Below are 21,577 nucleotides of genomic sequence, written 5' to 3'. Positions count from 1 at the left end.
GTGAAATCCTGTCTCTACAAAAAAAAAATTAAAAAACACAAAATTAGCTAGGCTTGGTGATGCATGCCTGTAGTCCCAGCTATTTGGGAGCCTGAGGTGGGAGGATGGTTTGAGCCTGGGCAGTTGAGACTGCAGTGAGCCATGATCATGCCACTGCACTCCAGCCTGGGTGACAAAGTGAGACTCTCTTTATCTCTCTCTCTCTCTCTCTAAAAAGAAAAAAACATATATATATTTATATATTTATTATATATTTATATTTTTACAATATATATTTTTATATTCTTTAATATTTTTATTTTTATTAATATGTAATATGTATTTGTTCTTACTGGTTTTCCTAAATATAAGTATATATATGTATATTTGTATACATATATTTGAAAATATGTATAAATATACATACACACACACACACACACACACACATTTTTTTTTTTTTTTAGGAAAACCAGTAAAGAACATTTACTTATTCTCATTCCTTTACATGGTAAAAGGTAAATTTTATTTAATAAGAAATATTTCAGATAAAATTATTGACCACAAATTGAAAACTTGTAAAACAATTGATTACTTGTTATTTCTAATTTTTCCTATGTAATCACAATTAAAACAAATTCTTATATAGTTAATAACTGTGTAAATACTGTTCACTTATATCATATTATCATTACATGTTATTTCTTTTTGTGATTTTCAGAACCAATAATTGTCTCCGTTTTTGTTACTGTTGTTGTTTTTACAGTTTTCTAATCACTAGTTTGTTCCCAAATGCTATATTCCCAAACTCTGCTGGAGCTCTGAGTTCCTCTGTGTATGTTCAAACACAATTTATTAATGCCGTACTTTTTTTTTTTATTATTGATTCATCCCTTCAATAGTCTTCTGTCCTTTACTAATCGGAACTAATTGCTCTTTAGGAGTGTTGAGCAGCTGTCATCCTAAGACTTCCTTTCAACATCAACCTGTGGAATGTCCTCTTTTTTTTCTTCTGTAATCCCTTTATCCCTGATGTTGTCTTCTGTCTTTCTTGTTTTACTTCCTTATTTTTATGTATCATATCTCCCAGTAGCTTCCTGACATCAGCAGTTTTTTTCAGTCATTGCATATCTGACCATGTCTTTATTGTACACTTACCCTTGATTGATTGATTGGGTGTAAAATTTTGGATTGAAAATAACTTTCTTTTATAATTTTGAAGACCTTGCTCTTTTTCCTTGCTCAGCAATAATGCTGATGAGAAGATAGATGCCATTCAGATACCTGATTCTTTGAATGTTTGAATGTGGGAGCTTTTTGGATCTTTACATTGTCCCTGTTATTTAAAACTTTCCTAATAATGTGCCTTGGTATACATCTTTTCCCCATTCATCGTATGGAGTGTCTTTTGACTTTTTAAATCTGGAAACACCCTTCAGTTCTATGTGATTTCATGTTTGCTATTTCTTGGTAATTTTCACTGTCTCTCCTCTCTGTCTCTGGATCTCCTTTTATTTGGTTGTTGAACCTTTTAGGTTAGTCTTTCAATTATCTTTTCTGTTTCCTTTTCCCTCTTTTTCTCTTTTTATTCTTCTGAGATTGCTTCAAGTTTATCTTCCAAACTTGCTATTTTTTCATATCAGATATTTAATGTCTAAGATAGCTTTCTCTTCTACGTTATTATTTCGTTATTATTATTTTGAGTTATTTTTTGCTCCCTGCCTTGTCTCTGTTTCTTTTGTGTTTGTTTTGATCTCTGACATTTCACTTTATGGGCTTTCTTCAAATGTACGGGGATTATATTTGAGAGAAGCACTAAAATTACCTCTGGCAGCTCTGTGTGTAAGAGTGGAACTAGTTGACCAGCAAATTTTGCTGTAGAAGATGTTAGGGTTCACTACTCTGAATTCACATGCTTCTTGTGACTTTTCTCTTTGCAAGCTTAAGTCTTATTTTTGGTCTGCTGAGTTAGCTACTTACATATTTATCTGTTTTCTAACTTCCAAACATTTTTCTAGCTTCCAGATTTTTGACATCTCCCATATGCTGTTATCTATTCAATCCCTGTGCTGTTTGTCTTTTGGGGTTTATCCTTTTCTGTGGCTTTATTGTAGTTTTGAGAGGGTTTTGAGAGGGATAGGTGTAAACCTGTGTGTTCTAATCTCCATTTTGATGGGAGCTCCTGCCATTTGTAATTTCTTGGAGTGTTCTAAAATTATAATTTTTATTTTATTTTTTAAATCAGTCTGTCTATCTATCTATCTATCTATCTATCTATCTATCTATCTATCTATCTATCTATCTATCTAAGACAGTCTCACTCTGCTGCTCAGGCTGGAGTGCAGTAGTGCGATCTCAGCTTACTGCAACCTCCACCTCCTGGGTTCAAGCAGTTCTCCTGCCTCAGTCTCCCGAGTAGCTGGGATTATAGGCGCCTGCCACCATGCCTGGGTAATTTTTGTACTCTTAGTAGTGACAGAGTTTCACCATGTTGGCCAGACAGGTCTTGAACTCCTGACCTCAAGTGATCTGCCCGTCTCGGCCTCCCAAAGTGCTGGGATTACAGGTGTGAGCCACTGTGCCTGGCCTAAAATTATAATTTTTGATATTGAGTTTGTAATATGATCTCTTTATAAATCTATAAAACCCTCAATATATTTCAGTGATTAACAAACTCCTTGAGTGCCCATAAATTAGAACAATTCAAAGAAAAAATCATAGTTTGTTCAATTCTGATTTGTTTTAGACAAGTTGTCAAAGTGACAAGCAGGGAAGGGAAAACTTCTGTAAGATAGCATTACAAGGAATCAGGGCAATTAAAGCAAATCATATCCAAATTTATAGTTGATTAGAATAGAAGTAAATGGTCCAGGCACGGTGGCTCATGCCTGTAATCCTAGCACTTTCAGAGGCCAAGGCAGGTGGATAGCTTAAGCTCAGGAGTTCAAGACCAGCCTGAGCAACATGGCAAAACCCCATGTCTACCAAAAATTCAAAAATTAGCCAGGCGTGGTGGTGCTCACCTGTAGTCCCAGCTACTCAGGAGGCTGAGATGGCAGGATTGCTTGAGCCCAGGAGGCTAAGGTTGCATTGAGTCGACTTTGCGCCACTGCAGAGCTAGACCCTGTCTCAACAACACAACAAAAATAATAGACATAAATGATATTTTTCTTTTTCTTAACCACTGTGTCTTTTACAATAATTTTGTCTAGGTTATGGAACGAAAGTACAAGCTTGGACCCCTTGTTATCTAATTGATACTGTGCTTGACTTAACGTGTATCTGTTAAGTCAAGGTTGTTGCATTGCAACCTCTTGTTATTTGTGTTCACAACTTAGCTTGGTTACCTTTGGCCCATGAAACTTTCTGGTTCTTTTCTTTTTTTCTTTTGCTTTAGTTTGAGGGATTCATTTGGCCATTACCTACTTAGTCGTGGTACTGGGGAACTGACTTTCTTTTAGGATATAGCAGAAAGTTTTAGATGGATATTTTGGTGTCCCAGTTGTTTTCAGTGAAATTTTTCTCCATTCTTTTTTCTCCTTTTTGATTATTTCATGGATGAAAGGTCTTTTCAGCATGGTGAGAGATCTGTATTGCCAACTTTTGCTTCTGATTTATTTTCAGCCCAGAGGACCTGTATTCTGTGGCAGCTTTTACTGTAGCTGTTTCCAGTCCAGACTCTGGATTGGTCCTTAAGCAGTGGTGGAGCAAATAATGACACAGAGCAAGTTTAGCATTGGACCATTGAAAAATTTCATAAAACTAACTTTTTAGATAATGTAGATCAAATTTTCTCTCTGATTTCAGAATTTCAGAACTGAAATTCACTGCTACATTAAGGAGAGATTTATATCTCACATCAAGTATTGATACTTGGGTCTATTGTGTGTGGATCCTGCATTCTTAACATAATTTTCAGAAAATATATGGGTTATAACAATATAAAGAAAAATTTCCAAATTTAATTTACTTCTATCTAGTTTGGCTTATTGCAGTTGGGGAAAAATTAGGGGCCTAAAATTAAATTGCCATTTTCATCAATTTATAATGTGGCTTTTAAAAAGGAAATGGTATATGATAACCATTACAAGATATGTTGGTTTTTAAAATTTTAGTGCATACACCTGTGCCCTGGGTAACTATTATAAACAAATCTTTTAAAATATTTTTTATTCAAGAAAAGTATGGAGCACGATTGGAAATAGTGCCTTATGAATTTGATTTTTATACCTATTATAGAAAAAGCTTGTCTGATGAGAATGTATCTTGACAAATTGACATGTTTTGATAGGTGCTGAGGTAATTGTACAGATTTCTAAAATTAAACAAATTGCAAACAGAGATTTCTGTAGAAGGTTAATCCAATATCAAAGTTTTTGTGTTAGTTTACGTGTTGCTAAATATGACAAAGATCTTCTTTTGGCATTTCTGAGCATGTGATGTAAATTAGGTGTTGAGATGGGTCAACTGTATTACATAGTAAGAATTTGTTTTCTGGATATTAGTGGAAGATATTCCCAAATCTTTAGTATGAGTTGATTAAATAATATATCTGTTTGTTCATATTTACTGTAAACACTTGAATTGCTTATGGCAAGTCTACCTTTAAAGAGTATGTATTAACAAAATTGGTCTTTCTATGCAATAAACTTCAAAATGCAACATTTTGTTGTTACCAAGGAGCATTCTACAGTAGTGTTGTGTATGATATAAAGCAAATTTATGGGAATTGTCTCTGCCATATGAAAGTTTAAAATATATTATTGAATAAAAGATGCTATTTTGAAAATAGAATGCACTTAAGTGCATTTTTAAAAAGCATATACATATTGAAATTTGTAAAATATTTTTAAAATACTCTGAAAAGAAACTGCAAAAAGTTTTTGGTGAAGTAATGGAATACAGAGTTCTTGTCAATATAAAAATTGTAGACATTAATCACTTAGAGTTTATATGCTTTATTACCTCTAATAGAAACATGATTCTTTGGGATTTGTGATACTCGATATAATATGTAAAATATTTAATAAATTGCTATATCATTTGAGCTTTCTCTTTGTGGTAGTGGTGGCTTTTGGAAAAAACAAACAAAAAACAATGCTTGATTTTTATTCTGGGAAATTTCTCATTTAATTTTTATAGGCTAGGGCCTAGGCATCAGGATTTTTTTAAAAACCTTCCTAACAGATTCCAATGTGTGGCCTGGGTGAGAACCATTGACTTATGGGTTGTAGTGTTGGGCCTTGTGATAAAACAGATAATAAATATTTGCTCAAATTAAAAAGCAAAGGATTTTCTCAATTTTTTAAGTTAACTTTTTATTTTTGAATAGTTTTAGGTTTATAGAAGAAATAGAAAAATAGTTTAGAGAGTTTCCATATACCACCCACATTCAGTCTTCCCTGTTATTAACATCTTATATTCGTATGATACATTTGTCTAAATAACGAACCAATATTAATACAGATTTGAAACTAAAGTGCCTATTCTTTTCAGATTTACTTAGTTTTTACCTAATGTTCTTTTTGTGTTTTAGGACCCATCAAGATACCGTATTACATTTAGTCATCATGTCTCCTTAGGCTTCTCTTTTTTAAAAAAAAATGATATATAACGATTATACATATTTACAGGGTAAAGTGTGATATTTTGATACATGTATACATTGTGTAAAAATCAAATCAGAATATTTAGCATTTCCATCACCTCATGCATTTATCATTTCTTTGTGGTAAGAACATTCAAAATCTTCTGCCATTTTGAAATATACAATATTGTTGACCACAGTCACTGTACTATGCAACAGAACACCAGAACTTATTCCTCCTAACTGTAATTTTGTATTTATTGACCAATCTCTCCCTACCACCCCTAGCCTCTACAAGCCTCCCCTACCTCTGGAAACCACCATTTCTACTCTCTACTTCCATGAGATCAGCTTCTTTAGTCTTTCTGTGCTTGGCTAATTTCACATGGTATGTATATATCATAAAAATGAATGAAATTTTGTCATTTGTGGCAAGCACGTATTTACCTGGAGGAAGTTAAATGATATAAGCCAGGCACAGAAAGGGTTCATGATGTCGCAGCCTCTCAGAATGTCCTTGTTTTTGATGACCTTGAGAGTTTTGGGTAATAATGGTTAGATATTTTGTAGAATGTCCTTCAATTGGGACTTTTTTTCTAATGATGAGATGAGGCTTATTGGTTTTTGAAAAGACCCAGAGATAAATATAAGTCTCATCACATCAAGAGTAAATTATTCTGTGAACACAACTTACCACTGTTGATGTTAACCAGGATCACATGACTGAGGTAGCATGTCATGTTTCTTTACAGTAAAATTATTCTTTCTTTCTTTTCATACTGTACTCTTTGGAAGGAAGTCACAGTACACAGCTCACATTTAAGAAGTGGGGGGTTATTCTCCACTTTCTTAAGGATGGAGTATTTAGAATTTTTTCTACACAGGAGATTTGTCTCTTCTCCCCATTTATTCAGTCATTCGCATCAATATTGACTCATGGTTATTAGTTTATATTTTGGATTATAATCCAATACTACTATGTTTATTTATTTATTTATTTTGCTTAAATTGTTCCAGCTTTGGCCATTGGGAACCTTTTGTTTTGACTCCTTTGTCCCTATGACATATCCCCATCATTGTGCGGTTTTGTTTTGTTTTTAGCTCTTCCTTACTCACTGACACTATAAGATATTCTAGGCTCATCTTGTATATTTCCTGTTCCAGTACTAGAATAAGGAGCCTACTTCCTTTTACTGGAAAACTGTAGGAAATCAAATTTGGATTCCAGGGGGACTTTTTCTACTGTGGGATGTTGTTGCTTCTGTGCCCTCTCAGCTTATGAGGCAAGGAGATATATGTGTGTATACTAGCCTATGTATATACACATATATAACTATATATGTAGGCACGTGTGTGTGTGTATATATATGTATGTGTATACATCTGTATCTGTATTAAACTAAACATTAGTTTATACTGTTGTGTCTGACTCTAATCCATTATTATTCTAGATGGGTCCTCTTGCTTGTTTATAACCTACAACTCCAGTGGTGAGAAACCTGGCTCCTATCATTCATTTACTAAGTTTCTCAACTCCAGTATACATGTATAGTGGTTTCAGAATTCTTAACCCATGTGGAAAACATGGAAAACAACATTATCAGTTGCAGTGCTTATGTATCATTTCTTTTGTCTTTAGTCTAACAGAATTCACAGTTCACTTACTCCAAAGTTACTTAGGTTAGTACCTTTTCTTCTCACCTCCTTCAGTGAATTGTTTCAATATATTTTTAATACAGTTACTTTTTTTTTTTTTTGCCACATTCTACATTTCACCCTGGGATCCCCCGACCTCCTAAATTATTTTTTTTAATTTTGCATACATTAGGTTCACTCTTTTTGTTATTGTTGTTGTTGTTGCTTTTGAGACTGGGTCTCTCTCTTTCACCCAAGGTAGAGTTCAGTGGCACAAACATAGCTCACTGTCTTGAACTTTTGGGCTGAAGCGATCCTCCTGCCTCAACCTCCCAAGTAGCTGGGACTACAGGCGTGCACCACCAGGCCTGACTTTTTTTTTTTTTTTCATTTTTTGTGGAGATGGGAGTCTTACTATATTGCTCAGGCTGGTCTAGATCTCCTGGTCTCGAGGAATCCTCCTGCCTCAGTAGGTTCACTCTTTATGATGTAAGTTTTGACAAATGCATGGTATTAGGCATCAAAACGATACATATGATACACTGTAGTGTCAAACAGAACAGTTTCATCACCCTTAAAAAAAATCCATTGTGCTTCACATAATCAACTCTCCCCCAACCCCCTTTCAACCGCTGATCTGTTTACCATTTATAGTTTTGGCTTTTCCAGAATATCATATAATTGGAATCATATATTATGTAGCCTTTTCAGACTGGCTTTTTTCATTTAACAGTATGTTTTTTGTAACAGTCATCCATGGTTTTTTTTGTGGCTTAATAGCCCATTTTGTCACTGAATAGTATTACATTGCAGAGATACACAACAATTCATTTATCCATTAACTTATTGAAGGCCATCTTCAATAGTTACTTACTAGTTTGGGGCAGTTATCAATAAATAAAGCTGCTGTATACATTCATATGCTGGCTTTTGTATGGATATAAGTTTTCAGGTACATTGAATAAGTATCTAGGATCATAGTTGCTGGATCTTATGGTATGTTCAGCTTAGTAAGAAACTGCCAAACTCTTTTCCAAAGTTGTATCATTTTATATTCCTACTAACCAAGGAATGAGAGTTTCTGTTGCTGCGCACTAGTAGTTTGTATGGTCAGGGTTTTTGTTTGTTTGTTTTTGCATTTTAACCATTCTAAAAGGTGTTTAGTGGTATCTCGTTTTAATTTGCAATTCCTTAGTGATGAAGATGTTGGGCATCTTTTTATATGCTTATTTGCCATTTATATATCTTTGGCAAAATGTATGTTCAATATTTTTCCCCATTTTTAAATTGTGTTGTCTGTTTTCTTATTGTGAATTTTTAAGAGTTTGTGTATTTTGGATATGAGTCCTTTATAAAGTAAGTATTTAACAAATATTTTCTCCCATTTTTGATTTGTCTTTTCATTCTTTAATAAATAGTGTCTTTCACAGAGCAGAAATTTCTAGTTTTTAGTTTTTGCCTTTTGTTTTTTTAGAGACAGGGTCTCATTCTTTCGCACAAGCTGAGTGCAGTGGATGATCATAGCTCACTGTAGCCTCAAACTACAATCCTCCTGCCTCAGCCTCCTGAAGTACTGGGATTACCAGGCATGAGCCACCATGCCCAGCTGAAGTGTTTAGTTTTATTATGATGATACCAGCTTTTTTCCATGGATCATGCTTTTGGTGTCTGTAAATTCACTACCAAACTCAAGGTCCCATAGATTTTCTCCTGAGTTTTCTTCTATAGGTTTTATGGTTTTGCATGTTATATGGGTCTTTGAAGCATTTTGAGTTAATTTTTGAGAAAGCTGTAAGGTCTATATCTGGGTCCTTTTTTTTTTTTTTCCATATAGATATCTGGTTGTTCTAGCACCATTTGATTAAAAGACTGTTCTTTCTCCAATGAGTTGCCTTTGTGTCATTTTCAAAAATCTGTTGACTATATTTGTGTAGGTCTGTTTCTGAGCTCTTTATTCTGTTTCAATGATACATCATTGATATATGTGTGTATTCTTTTGCCAGTACTATGCTGTTTTGATTACTGTAGTGTTATAGAAGTTTTAAGATTGGACACTGAATCTTCCAATTTTCTTTTTCCTTTTCTTTTCTTTTTTTGACACGGCATCTTGCTTTGTTAAACAGGTTGGAGTACAGTGGCAGCAATCACGGCTCACTGCAGCCTTGACTTCCTGGGCTCAAGTGATTTTCTCACATCAGCCTCCCAAGTAGCTGGGACTGTAGGCGCATGCTGCCACATGTGGCTAATTTTTGTATTTTTTATAGAGATGGTGTCTTGCTGTGTTGCCCAGGCCAGTCTCAAACTCCTGGGCTCAAGCAGTCCAACCACTTCAGCCTCCTAAAGTGCTGGGATTACAGGTGTGAGCCGCTTCTCCTGGCCAAATTTTGTTTTTCTGATTCAGTATTGCCTTGGCTGTTCTAGGCCTTTTGCATTTCCATAGAAAGGATCATTTTGTCAACATTTCTAAATTAGCTTCCTGGAATTCTTATTGGGATTGAATGAAATCTATACATCAAGTTAGGAAGAAATGGCATTTTAACAGTATTGAGTCTTCAAATTCATGAACATGGGATGTTTCTCAATTTATTTAGATCATCTTTTATTTTTTGCATCAGTGTATACAGATCCTGTACATGTTTTAATATGTTAGACCTAAGTGGGTTTTTTTCTGTTGAAATTTTTTTTAATTTCAAATTTCAGTCATTTATTGCTGGTATGTAAGAAAGCAATTGACTTTTGTGTATTGCCCTTGTATCCTGTGACGTTGCCACACACACTAATTTTTATTAGTTCTAGGAGTTTTTTGTAGATTCTGTGAAATTTTCTACACAGACAATGATGTCATCTGCAAATATAGATAGTTTCTTTCCAATCTTTATAACTTTTTTCTTATTGTACTAACTAGACCTCAGTTTTCTTTTAACTTTAATGTTTCTGTATCCTCACTATGTTTCCTTGTCTCCCTGGTTCAGAGGTTATATATTTTTCCCATTTATAAATATGGATATGGAAGAAAAATAAGACATGGTAATTGCCTACAAGAAGATTGCAATCTAATGAGTGAGACAAATAAACTGATAACTGATCATAATGCAATGTAGCAAGTACTGTGATAAAGGTATGCATGAACAGTAATTGTTTTATTGCTCTTGGTTTTCTTTTTACTTCCCTCAAAAGGCCCCTTCTCTGCTTGTTTCTTTAGTCAGCTACATTATCCCTTTCTTCTGGGCCCTTTTTCCTCATTCAAAAATATAGTTATCCTTTGACCATTTAAAAAATAAGGGAAAAAACAACAAATTATTCACAACTAAACTTCTTGATAGCATAGTCAGAGCCTTTGTTTTTTCACTTTGCACTTACACTGTGCCTCTTACACTGTGGCTGAAGTATTCTCCAGCAATATTCTCTCCAAGGCGTATTTCTGTGTAAGATGAGATCACTTTAGCAGTTATTTAATTTGAGATGTCCATAGGTCATTTAAGTCATTTTGTGTAGCAGGCAGTTGGATACGGCGGTCTGAATCCCAAGGGAGAACTCAGGCAAATTAGGAAATCAGTGCTTTCTGCAGTTGGTAGTTAAACCATGAGAATAGATTGGATTGCTCAAAAAGTGTTTAAAGAAAAGTGTAGGTTGCTGCTTTTGTCTTGACATCCTAGCCATTGCCTCCTCTGGAAAGAGGAAGCCTTTCATGGGGCTCCTCCAGGCTTCAGTTTGGCAAGTGCTCCTCTATGTTCACCATGGAATACTGCGTTTAGCTCTGAGAATATTTATCTCACTGTGTTTGTCTGTTTTGTAACTCCCCATTAAACTATACATTTCTCAAGGAAAAGATTATACCTTAACACACTTGCCTGGCACACAGCAAACATTTATTACATAAATATTTAATTGGTAAATACTTATCAAATCAAGAAACACGTGTATAAAACTGTTTTAAACAGGTTTTGCCTGACTTTTACTCATCATTAAGGATAGTGCCAGCCACAAAATCATCAACACAGAATGTATTTGCATTTAATAATTAATAAGGTGTATACTTGCACATGAAGTATTTCTTCAGCAATGCTTAAGTCAAATGTGTGAAAAATATTTGGGTTGTGGGGGAGATTGTTTTTTGTTGCCCTGACATTTTTCTGCCCCAGAATTTCATTTTTATCAGGAAGTTCAGTGATGTAAACTGTATGTTAAAATCAATATTGTTACTTTAGCATGTTTCAAGTAGTCTTCTTTTGAATTGTATGTTTTGGAAATTTTCTAAAATTATTTTACAAAATTATATCTAAGTTTATGTAGGTGATATTTCTGTTGTTAAAATTTAAACAATAAAAATACAATTTATGTATTAAAATTTCTGTTTACTACCAACAAACCAAAAAGAACAACAAAATTTCTGCTACCTCTTAAAATACTATCATAATGGAAGAGAAAAGGAATGAGAGAAAGAAAGAATGAAGAAAAGAAAAAAATCTTTTTAAAGACCCTTTAGCCCTTAGTTGTATTTGTTCTAAGAACATAAGATATATACAATCATAAATCTTTTCATATAAAAGCAATTTAGAATGAAGTTTTGATAAATTAATATGAATATTCATTATTTACTTTTGTATACTTCTATAAATTTTGTGGAATCACCACCTGTTCATTGAGTTCATGCTATTATATGCAAGTGGAGGTTACTGAATGTGAAAGACATTTGTTGTCCTTGAGGAACATAAACATTGCTTATATAAAGGTATCAACATGACAGTGGTTACAGTATTTTTAAATATATCACTGCTTAAAAATGTATCAAGAAACCATTAGCCTATTTCTGAAAGCTATTGATGGTATGTTAGTTAATGTAATAACCTATTTTATAAACCTATTTGTGTAAATCTCCAAATAGTGGAATTTTAGTCTTTTGTCTTTGGTTCCCTCTTGTGGATGTTTTATAAACTGCTTGTAAGAACACAACAGTTTTTAAAGGTGTCATTCTTATTTTAAAATATTTGATTTTATAAGTTTCTTTATATTTGTCAATCCTTTGACATGCTTTTGGCTGTGAAAGAAAAAAGAAATGTCACGGTTAAGGTTGCTTTTACTTTTAATTTACTCTATTGTATATTAGTATTGTGCACAGGAGATGTAAGGTAATCTTTTGTTTGGAAACTTCTCCTATAATGCCAAAAACTTGTACAGTCTTGCATCATGGAGCCTCTGAAGTCCTGCCCACATGCCTTTTCACCATTTAGGCTTGTTATACTGATGAATAAGTCTTTTATGACGTTTGGAGATCCTGAAAGCTTTGATGTAACTTTAAAACGTGCCTGTGAATGTGCAAAAAGTTAGGATCCATGAAGTTTCTGTTTGCTAAAGACAGGTATGTCAAAGACAGCAGCTGTATAAGCTATTAAGCTGATTTCGTAGTGAAAGGGAAAGACCACCTACTTAGAGCAGTGAGAAGACAATTAATTCTTTTTATAGATTTTCAGATACTGTAAATCTTAGTTTTTAATGGGTGAATACCAATTTGTTACTTTTTTCAGCCCGTCAGACATTGAAGTGGCACTTAAGGGCAGCTATTTGAAAGAGAATATTTTTGATGTTTTCTCAGTAATTTTTAGCTCAGTTGGATCAGAGTTACCAGTTGACCTACTGTGGGCAATTTCACTTGGAACACAGAAACAACAAACAGGTACAACCTTGTGTATTGATAACAAGGACAATGGGATAACTGCTATCCTTTACCAGAGTTGGAAGTACAGTTTCAAGGTAATGCTCTGTTGGTCACATCAGTAGTTTCACCTTGCTATAGGAAAGAGTGTTTTTAGTTTAGTAGGAATCTTACATGATTCGAGACATACAAGCAAATGTACAATAGTACCCTTTGATTTTTGCCTTTCTAACTCAGTGATTAAAATATATTTATCGACCTAGGTTAACATGTTAGCATCAAGCAGTCACCAGCCCCCGAATTCAGTTATGCATGGGGAAAGAAGTGAAAGATTCTTACCCTAGTTTTCCCCAGTTTTGTGCTCATCTTGCAGTTGCATTGGACATGCCTTGTTGATTTCTTACTTGATGGGAAAATGAATAATTAGATTTCATTTCCTTGATCATATGGTCAAGTGACAAAGTATAGTAAATCACTTTTTGATTACAAATAACTGGTGTTACCTATTTTATTCAAATTAAAATCTCTCTCAACTTTCTCTTTAGATTCAGTTTGATCTCTTCAGGTTCTGAATATTGGAGTTATTGTTGATCCATTATATTTGACTGCCTAGAAACTTTCTAGAAAATGTTAATTCCTCTTTGGTGATTTCTTTCAGATTCAGCTTGTCATTTCTGTTACTATATGACCCTTTTTAGTACAGGCTCTAATTAATTATCCTCAAATCTGGATTCTAGTAATAACCGTCTGATTCTAGTCTTTCTCCAGTCTTTCCCTTCTCCAAATCATCTTTTAGTTCCCAAGGTTCCTATCACTCCTTTGCCAAGCAACTTATGCTGGGCTCCCAGTGTTGAAAGCATCCATGAGCTGTAGGATATTCCCTAATTCAATCAAACTTACTCATTGCTTTCCATTCTAGCTGGAATATTTCTACTTTTGTTCTCGGTTTTTTCTGCAGTTTAGAATGCAACTGTCTATTCTTCCCTAATTTTACCCCAAGATCCAGCTTTCTAAGGGGACTAAATTAATTCTAAGGAGCAAGGGCATCTTAATTCTGTTGTTTGTTCTTTCTACCCATTCTCAGTGGCTTGTTTACTCATGTGTTTATCTTTGGGATAGTGAGTTCATGTTTGGCTAGATTTTATCTCTGAGAATGGTGTGAGTTGAGGGTTCAGTATGCGTCCCTGTAATATGGATTTGTATTTGTTTCTATCAGGCACCTGGGGTGCTACCTTACTGGGGCTATATTTGGTTAACTTCTCAGTTTGAGGTTCCCCTAGAGCGTGTGAGTGATGTAAAATTGAAGGCCTAAACCATGGTTATAAATTCTAAAGGGAGGCTTCCCAATCCCTGTCCCCTACCTTAGGGAGGCTTCCCAATCCCTGTCCCCTACCTTACCTAGCTCAGGTAAGACTTGTCATCTCCTTTGCCACTGGGTAAATTGTTTCTTGCCTATCCTTTTGCTGAGGATGTAGACTTTCAAAATTCCCAATTTTAAGTGGAGGTTTCATTTCTACTTTGGAAAGAATCCAAATACTTCCCTTTTCCCTTTTATCTGTTAAAATATAAACCTTATTTAACCACTAATCCCCCACCCCCATCATCACATGCCTCTAAAGAAGCCTTCAAATTAGATTTGGCTTATTACCATAGCTCCGTTTTGAGCCCTTACTATCTTGAAAACTCAGCTATGTATTTGTAGTATGTTTGTTACATTTATTGTTTGCTGTTTAATTAGCACCTTTAAGAGGTTTTAAAAATATTTAGACCACTATAATGCAACTTTTTGTATAATTGTTTCAAGTATATATTTTACACGTTTTTTTTGAAGAATTTTTTTTCATGCTATAGCAGAATGCATACTCATTAGAATTGTCCAGTTGAATGAAAGCCATTAAGATCACTGCTCTGATACTGATACTATGCTGTTATGTGATTGCATGTGCAATAAAGAAGTGTTTAATGTCATTTTAAGAAGAAAAATAAAATTAGAATATTTTCCGTTTAGGACACCTGTTTAAGGAGTAGTCTAACTGTCTCACTAAACAGGTATCCTAACTGAGAAATATTCTATTTTTATATTCTAAACATTTTGAGAATATAGAAACAATTTTATATTCTAAAGTATTTGTCTTTTGTGACACTAATGACAAATTAGTCTCACAAGTGATAAATACTTTTTATCCTTAATTCAGTCAATTACTGAGTATTTAGAAAATGCTTTAAGGTAGTAGATATTACAAATATCTACTAGTAGATAATGCAAAATCTCTAATTATTTCTCAGGCTGTTTTAGCATAAGCATGTCTTAGCAGTGGAGTAGGATTTCCTAATAATGTTTTCAAATATTTGTATTCCATGTGGATTTTATGATTCATAAACTGGATTATCATCAGTACTGTGTTTTGCATTCCTGGCACATGATGGCCACTGATTGAAAATGCTATTGTATTCCTTACTGGAATTGGCTGCTTTCTACAGTGGGGAAGCATCTGTTCTGCAGACCTTTTTCTATGAAGTATCAACATGTTTTTCTTCTGCTTTTCTTTTGTGAGGAATAACAGAGTATATGTAAGTGAAATATAATTTTGAAAAAACATAAATGTTTCATTATAAAAATATAAAAAGTATCAAATGAAATTATAATACTAATCTAAAATATCAAGAATAAGTTAAGAATTTTAAAAAGTAAAAGCTGTGGCTTAAAAGTTTTCAACACCATCACCAAATTATAAGTGAGTTTTCTAATTTCGTTTAACTAGTTATCATTCCATCTGTACTTTATTAATTTCTATTTGTGTGTCACCCTCTCATTAGTGAATTGAGTGTTCATGCTATTTTTATTGCTATTTTTTACTGTCAATTTGTAAATTAGATTAGCATTCTTTAGCAAATTGACTACGTAAGTAAAAATAATATGCAGTAAGATCAATCCCTTCCAAACTTAATTCAATGTTTTTACAATTTTATCTAAGCCAATTGTGTGAATCCAGAGGTTCAGGCTTTATTGTCCCTTTGTAGATTCAACTCTAATGTAGAATATAGGGAGGCTAAGGACTATTTTATACCAATCAGATGTTATGTTTCTTGTTAAGTTTAATGGTCACAGCATTGAATCTCACAAGGATAAGAGAAAAATGACTCACACGTGTTAAAATAGAGTTAGTGTTTTGGGAATAAACTGGTTGCAACCGTGACAAAATAAGATATTCAACCAGCAGATTTGAAAAAAGGAACTGATAGAAAATCATCTTCATCTCTTTACTTCGGAAAATGAAACATGTTCTTGCAAACCTGTAGTATAAGTTAAATGGGGCTTGAGAAATGCTGTAGATAGTTTAAAAGCCTTACATAATTAGAAGGTAGGTCTTAGGCTTTAGAATTAGACCTGCCTAGAATTCTTGCTTCTCTACTTATTTGTTGTATGACCTTGGACAAATTATGAAACCTATTTGAGCCTCAGGTTCCTTTGCCTAAGAGGAATAATAGCACCTCTGAGGGTTAATAAGAGACTTTTTTTTTTTCCCCTTTGGGACGGAGTCTCACTCTGTCTCCCAGGTGCCATCTTGGTTCACTGCAACCTCTGCCTCCCGGGTTCAAATGATTCTCCTGCATCAGCCTCCTAAGTAGCTGGGATTACAGGAACGTGCCACCATGCCTGGCTAATTTTTTGTATTTTTAGTAGAGATGGAGTTTCACTATGTTGGCCAGGCTGGTCTTGAAATCCTGCCATCAGGTGATCCACCCACCTCGGCCTCCCAAAGTGTCGAGATTAAAGGCGTGAGCCACCATGCCCAGCCGAAAGAGAATTAAAAAGACCTTAGCATAGTGCTTCTAACTCATTGATAAGTGTTTTTTCATTATTAAATAAATGATCAACTGAATAATTGTAGTTAATGGCATTATTTCCTGTCCCAAAGTATAATATCTTTAATAGCTATTCTATGTTTTATAATAAGAACATGTTACTAGAACCTCATAAAATTGTCCTTCATTCTGTGTTTTGGCATTACCTCATAATGAGAGATTTAACATTCATTCAATAAATTACATAATAAGAACATTGCTTTTTACCAGACATCAGGAATACAACTGTAAACAAGATGTGGTTACTGCCCTTATAGATTTGAGAGTCTAATGGGGGATTTAGACAAGGTAAGTGGATAGACAATTACAGTACTGTAAAATCAGCATAAGCACAGAGTACTATGGGAATACAGAGGCATGACACCTAATTCAATCTTGGGGTGTCTGAGCTGAGAAGGAATGTGTCTGAGTGTAGTTCTAATGTAAAAAGTTGTTGTAAAACACTCCACCCAAATGTATCTATTGTATGTTAAATATATAGTCTACTCATCTTTTAAGAGCTGACTCAAGTTCAGCCTCCTCTGTGAGACCTTCTTCACTTTCTAAAGGCAGAGTTAGAGGCTCTACTCTTGGTATTCCCATTTTACTGTCAACACTTTTCTTGTAGCACTTAATAGATTGTCCTGTAACTTATTGTTCACATGGTAGTAGATTTCCCTTAGATCTCAAACTCCCTAAAAACTGAAATGGAATTAAACTATCTTATTCATCTCCAATGTCTGGTGTACTACTTGATGTACAATAAATGCTTGTTGGATGATTAATAAGTGAAAATATAAATTGATTTATTCATTAAATAAATATTTATCAAGTACCTACTGTATGCTAGGTGTTTTAATAATGAGGATTCAGAGGTTAAAACAGTCTCTTGTCTTCATCAGACTTACATTCTAGTGGTCGTAAAGGCCAGGTATAGACTGTGAAGAATACAGAAGAATGGAAAATGATGGAGGCTTTAGTTTAGATTGGTGGTCAGAAAAAGCTTCACCGAAGAGGTCACAGCTAAATAGATACCTGAGTTAAATAAATTATCAAACTGATTTATGGATGAGCATTCCAGTCTGAGAGATCAGCCAATTTAAAGGCTCAAAAGGAAGAACATGTTTAGAATGCTCAAGAAACAGCAAAGGAGGTCAGCTTGGTTAGAGCTTGGTGAGCAAGAAGGAATGTGATAGGAGATGGGATTGGCAGATATTACTAGATGGGATAGGCCAGATCACATTTGGACATGATAAAGGTTTTGGATCTTATTCTAAGTGTGATAGGAGGCCAAATGCAGAGTTCTTAGCAGGAGAGTAACATGTCATTTGTCTTCTGAAGGGATCAATCTGCCTATGTGAGTGAGACTAAAAGGGGCAAAAATGGAAACAATAAGAACAGTCAGTAGGCTATTTTCATGCTCCAAGTGGGAGAAGATGGTGGCTTGGACTAGAATGGATGGAATAATTTATATGGGACTCTGGGAATAGAAGGTGGTGATATAAGCTTTTAAAAATTGTGAGCTTACATCTCCAACTTAAGCATTTGAGTAGAGAAAAATTTAAACATAATTCAGGTACATGTATATAGTAGAATAATGGGCTAAGAAATAAAAGAACTTGTTTCTTAGTCCCAGACCTACTTTTAAGTAGGTGTGTGACCTTAGGGAAGTCTCTTATTTTCTGTGGACCTCAGTGTTTTCAGATATAAAATGATGGTTTGAATTAGTTTCTCTCTAACTGTAAAGGTCCTTGATTTTATAATTCCATGAAAAAGTCAATATGTATTGAACGTGTCAACCTAAATAACAAAGACTCTCTAAAAGAAAGTAACATTTATTTTAGAATAGGGCAGTGCGAGTAAAGGTGCTATACAAAACAATGTGCATATTCGGGGGGTAAAGGAAGACAAAGGTTTTTTAAGGAAAAATGGGGAGAATTGCCTAATTGTTTTGAAGTGCTTATCCTTGTGCGCCAGTCTGTGGTTGGATAGGCAGTTGCTGGGTAGATGTCCTCGCAGTATTTTTCACGTAAGATTGCAATGGCCTTTGTGCAAGATGGTGGTTCTGGCAGTCTTTTGTGATAGCTTTCGCTATCAGGCATTTATGCATGAGGACCATCTCTTTATGGCTTTCCCTTGCTCCATTTCTCAGGGTTGGTTTTTGTTTGTTTTTTTGTTGTTTTAAACAGAAATGACTTCATTTTGATTCTGACAACTTTCACAAACCCTTACTGTGTTTTGAATACTGAATGAAGCACTTTAGTGGATTCAGAGGTACTCTAAGACATTCTTGTCCATAGGGTACTTACATTTATAAAAGATTTTGCAAAACAATTGCTTGCAATATGAGATCATAAATTGAATACAGAAGTGTCTAATGCCGGTTGTAAATTCTATGGAAGTTTAGAAAAGAGAATAATTAACAAAGACTGAATTAGCCATGGAAGTAGTAGATACTTGATCTGAAACTAGGTAGGATTTAGTTAAATGGATAGAGGGGAAGGACCTTCTGGATGGAGAATAAGACGTACACAAAGGAAGTCTTTAATGAACATAGCATCATATGGAGTTATGGCAAAGAGATTCAGTTAAAGTCCAGCCTGCCTGTATTGGAGGTTATATGAACAATGGGAAAATAGGATTGGTCCATAGAAGACATTGAAATTTAGGCAGAAATGTTTAGCTTTAATGAAGGCAGTAACTGGGAGCCATTGTAGATTCTTCATTAGAATGATAGAAATAGTATTCAAGAAAGGTTAGTATAATGCTGTGTACTTTGAGGAAGGTGTGAAACTACCTTGTTCCAGGTAGCATGCAGGCATTTTGCTTACCTTTTTATTTAATCATCAATCTTTGGAGACAAGGATCCTATGCCTCATAAGTGATTTGAGCCAGGATTTGAACTAATGTCTGTCTGACTCTAGAAAGTTAGATGGGAGAGTCCTCAGTCAGGAAGCATTAGCTGCAGTAAACCACCTATGAGGTAGTGAGGATTATACCCAGTAGCAGTGGGAATGGAAAAGAAGAGATGGAGCTAAGAGAGAATTATTTAAAGAACTAGTTGACTGATGCATATATAGGGAATGAAAGAGAAAATAAATGTAAGAAGACATTGAAGTTTTATGTAGCAAGTGAAGATTACCATGCTTTGTGGTGGTTGTTGGGGATGGAGACAGATAGGAGAGACTGGAGAGATAAATGAAATAATATCTGATTTGGGACTGTCAAATTTTAGACATCATTAAGTATTTACGTAATAAGTAAAGACATAGGAAGATTTCAGGATTTGAGACTCCTCGACTTATTAGATAGTTGAAGGCATGAGAATGAAGAGGTCTTCTAAAAGAGAAAGGATCATGAAAGAAGTGCAAACGACTTTGAGACCTAATGCCCAAGCTTAGCATGTAGGTTTAGGAAGAGGAAAGGTATCAAACAGCTGTCCAACTGCTGTTATATTATACAACCCAAGTTGCTGAAACTCAACATTGATGTTCTCAGATTTGCATTTTGACCTCTGCCAGCACTAGATTTTGCTTATATGTTTCTACTAAAAATGGAATAAATATAAATGAATTTCCGTGCATAATCAAGTTTTTCTAAATAGCAGATTCTTTGGTCCTTTTTTTCTTTTTGAAATGGGGTCTTGCTCTGTCACCCAGGCTGGAGAGCAGTGGCACCATCATAGCTCACTGTAGCCTCAAACTCTTGAGCTCAGGCAGTCTTCCAGCCTCAGCCCATCAAGTAGCTAGGACTACAGGCACACCACCGTGTTCAGCTAATTTTTAAATTTTTTGTGGAGGCAAGGTCTTGCTGCATTGCCTAGGCTGGTCTCAAACTCCTGGCCTTCTGCCCTGACCTCCCAAAGCACTGTGATTATCAGTTGGTGTTTCAAACAGGATTTGTTAATTTATTTTTATGACCCTATTCCAGTATATCTTTGGTGAATGTTCTAAAGAGCACTTTTAATTTGTACTTTTATTACTGACTTGATTCTTCTGTGAAACATTTAAAAGCTGAGATTTGTCAACAAAAGCAAAAAATTGATAAATCAGACTTCATCAAAATTAAAAACTTACATCAAAAGACACTATAAATGAAGTAAAAAGCACACAGAATGGGAGAAAATATTTGCAAATTATATCTCTGGTAAGGAATTAATATCCAGAATTTGTAATAACAACAGAAAAACCAAACAACCCATTTTAAAATGGGTAAATGGATATTTCTCCAAAGAAGATATACAAATGGCTAATAAGCGTGCGAAAAGATTGCTCAACATCAGTAGTCATTAGGGAGATGCAGATCAAACTACAATGTGATAACACTTCATGTTCATTAGGATGGCTATTATTTTTTAAAAATGGAAAATAACAAGTGTTGCCAAGGATGTGGAGAAGTTGGAATCCTGTGCATTGCTGGTGGGAGTGTAAAATGGTATAGCCACTGTGGAAAACAGTTTGGGCACTTAAAAAATTAAATATGAAGTTACCATGTGATCCAGCAATTGTACTTCTAGGTAGATACCCAACCAAACTGAAAATAGGGATTCAAACAGATACTTGTAGGTCACTGTTCACATTAGCACTATTCACAGTAGCCAAAGGTGTCAACAATCCAAATGGCCATCAACAGATAAATAGGGAAACAAAATGTGGTGTATTCATACAATGGAATATCATTCAGCCTTAAAAAGGAATGAAATTTTTCTACCACAATATGCATGAATCTTGAATGCATTAGGCTCAGCAAAATATATTGTATGATTCCACTTACATGAGGTATCTAGAATAGGCAAATTCATAAGTATAATAGTAATTATGAATTAGTACTATGGTATGAATAGTAGTACTCATGAATTTGCCTATTCTAGATACCTC

General features: G+C 34.5%; 1 protein-coding gene across 6 annotated transcripts in view; it reads left to right on the top strand.

Annotated features, from left to right (window-relative positions):
• STK3 (serine/threonine kinase 3) overlaps positions 1–21,577 on the top strand; it is a 505,519-nt gene that overhangs the window by 245,602 nt on the left and 238,340 nt on the right. The gene's annotated exons all lie outside the window — the stretch shown is intronic.

The sequence above is a fragment of the Pan paniscus genome, chromosome 7 (genome assembly GCF_029289425.2).
Source record: "Pan paniscus chromosome 7, NHGRI_mPanPan1-v2.0_pri, whole genome shotgun sequence".
Lineage (NCBI taxonomy): Eukaryota > Metazoa > Chordata > Mammalia > Primates > Hominidae > Pan > Pan paniscus.
The sequence above is the reverse complement of the archived record's forward strand: the minus strand, read 5'-3'. Positions and strand labels throughout refer to the sequence as shown.